Raw genomic sequence first — 2,864 nt, forward strand, 5'->3', positions numbered from 1 at the left:
TAGTCCATTGCATGGATGTACGACTGTTGTGTACCCACTTATCTGTTATCCTCTGAGTTCAGTACTGTGGGCTGTGGGCTGGCTAGAATGAGCACAGGCTCTAGGAAGAGGTGGTTTCCATCCCAGGCACCTTGTTAACACTCTCTGTATCATCTCCCAGTGGAGGTGTAAGGTGTAAGGAGCAGCTTCAAAGACCCAGGAGCCCCAACATGTGAAGCCTAAACATAGAGACCCTCAGAGAGAAACCTCTTCATGGTGAAAAGCATTGGCAGGCGACAGGAGTCAGACTCTGCTGGCTCCATCCATCTGGGCTGTCCCATAAGGATGCATTCCCAAAAGGCATAAAAAACAAAGCTTAACTATAAAAGAAATAGGATTGTATTTTTCTGGGCCAGCTTTGGCTTTGAGACTTGGCTCCAGCTCTGAGGCCTCTGCGGCTGAAAGTAGGTTTCTGGCCTTTGCTTACAATGTTGCGAATCTGCTGGCTGAAGTCTGGTGGTATTTGTTACAGAGTTTCGTAAACTGCCCGCTCAGAGGCCTGCAGCCGCAGGCGGGGAACGTTGGAGTCCTCTGTCACTGACGCAAGCAAGCCTCATGTTAGTTTCAAGCTGCCTGGCTGCCGGCCGCCATCTTGGCTGACAGTTAATTTGCATATCTCGCTGATTAGCCAATGAAAAGGGTAGCGGTCGTACACCAATTACCATGTTTCTCTTTTATTAGTGTAGATGGTAGCCATTCTGGAAGGTGTGTTAATTTGAATTGCTCTGATGATTAGTGACTTTGAGCATTTCTTCAGGTATCTCTTGGCAATCTGCATGTCTTCTTTGGAGAAGTGTCTATTCTGGTCCTTTGCCCTTTTTTTAAATTGGATTGTTTATCTCTCTGCTGTTGAAGTCCATTAGTTCTTTGTATATGTTAGAAATTAAACCCTTATCAGATGTATCATTAAAAAATATGTTCTCCCATACAGTGGACTCCCTTTTCATTTTGTTGATGTTTTGTTTTGCTGTGCATAGGCTTTTTACTTTGATGTAGTCCCATTTGTTCATTTTTTGCTTTGTTTTCCTTGCTCTAGGCAATGTATCAGTGAAGATACTGCTATCGGTAAGATGTCTGAGATTTTACTGTTTATGCTTTCTTCTAGGATTTTTATGCTTTCTTGACTTACATTTAAGTTTATTCTTATGTATGGTGTAAGCTGGGGGTCTGGTTTCATTTTTTTTGCATGTACCTGTCCAATTTTAACACCATTTATTGAAGAGAATGTCTTGACTCCATTGTATGCTCTTACCACCTTTGTCAAATATTTACTGGCCGTGCTGGTGTGGGTCAATTTCTGGGGTCTCTGTTCTGTTCAATAGGCCTACATGCCTGTTCTTGTGCCAGTTCCAGGCTGTTTTGATTATAGAGGCTTTGTAGTATAACTTGATATCTGATATTATGATCCCTCCAACTTTGTTCTTCTTTCTCAAGATTGCTATTGTTATTCAGGATCTTTTAGAGTTCCATATAAATTTTTGGAGCCATTTTTCTAGATCTGTGAAATATGCCATTGGTATTTTAATAAGAATTGTGTTGAATCTGCATATTGCTCTAAGTAGCATGGATATTTTAATTATGTTAATTCTTACAATTCATGAACACAGTACATGCTCCCACTTTTTTTGTGTGGCCTTCTCTATTTTTTTTTTAAATGTCCTGTAGTTTTCTGAGTACAATCTTTTACCACCTTGGTTAAGATTATTCTCAGGTATCTTATTTTTCTTTGTTGAAATGGTAAAATGATAAATGGTATTTTTTCAAAATTTCTCTGCTTGTGTGTTCATTATTGGTGTATAAAAATGCCATCTGTTTCCTGGTGTTAATTTTGTATCTTACTACTTTGCTGAATTTATTTATTAAATCAAACACTTTTTTGGTGGAGTTTTAGGGTTTTCTATATACAATATTATGTCATCTAGAATAATTACAGTTTTATTTTCTTCTTCCTAATTTGGATGCCTTTATTTCTTCTTCTTTTCTATTGCTATGGCTAGGACTTCCAGTACTATGTTGAATAAGTGTGGTGAAAGTGGGCATCTCTGTCTTGTTCCTGTTATTATGGGAAATGGTTTTAGCATGGTGCTGGCTGTAGGTTCATCATATATGGCCTTTATTATGTTTAGGTATGATACTTCTATTTATCATAAATGGATTTTGTTGAATGCTTTTTCTGCATCTATTGATATGATCATATGATTTTTATCCTTCATTTTGTTTATGTGGTGTATCATGTTTATTGATTTTCAAATATTGAATCATCATTGCATCTCTAAAATAAATCACATTTAGCCCTAACCGGTTTGGCTCAGTGGAGGGCCCCAGGCGGTTCCGGTCAGGGGCATGTGCCTTGGTTGTGGGCACATCCCCAGTGGGGGGTGTGCGAAAGGCAGCTGATAGACGTTTCTCTCTCATTGATGTTTCTAACTATCCCTCTCCCTTCCTCTCTCAAAAAATCAATAAAATAAAAAAAACAACAACCTTAAATGGCACACTAGATCAGATGGATTTCATTGACATTTACAGAAGATTTCACCCCAAAGCAGTGGAATATACATTCCTTTTAACTGCACAGGAAACATTTTCTAGGATAGACAACATGTTAGGGCACAAAACAAGTGTCAATAAGTTTAAGAAGATTGAAATCATATCAAGCATTTTTTCTGAATATACCTGTATGAAACTAGAAATCAATCACAAGAAAACAGGGAAAAACATACACAGACATGGAGGCTAAATAAGATGTTGCTAAACAATGAACGGCTTAACAATGAGATCAAGGAAGGAATAAAAAGACACCTTGAAGCAATGATACTGAGAACACA

Source organism: Myotis davidii, unplaced genomic scaffold (genome assembly GCF_000327345.1).
Source record: "Myotis davidii unplaced genomic scaffold, ASM32734v1 scaffold1111, whole genome shotgun sequence".
Lineage (NCBI taxonomy): Eukaryota > Metazoa > Chordata > Mammalia > Chiroptera > Vespertilionidae > Myotis > Myotis davidii.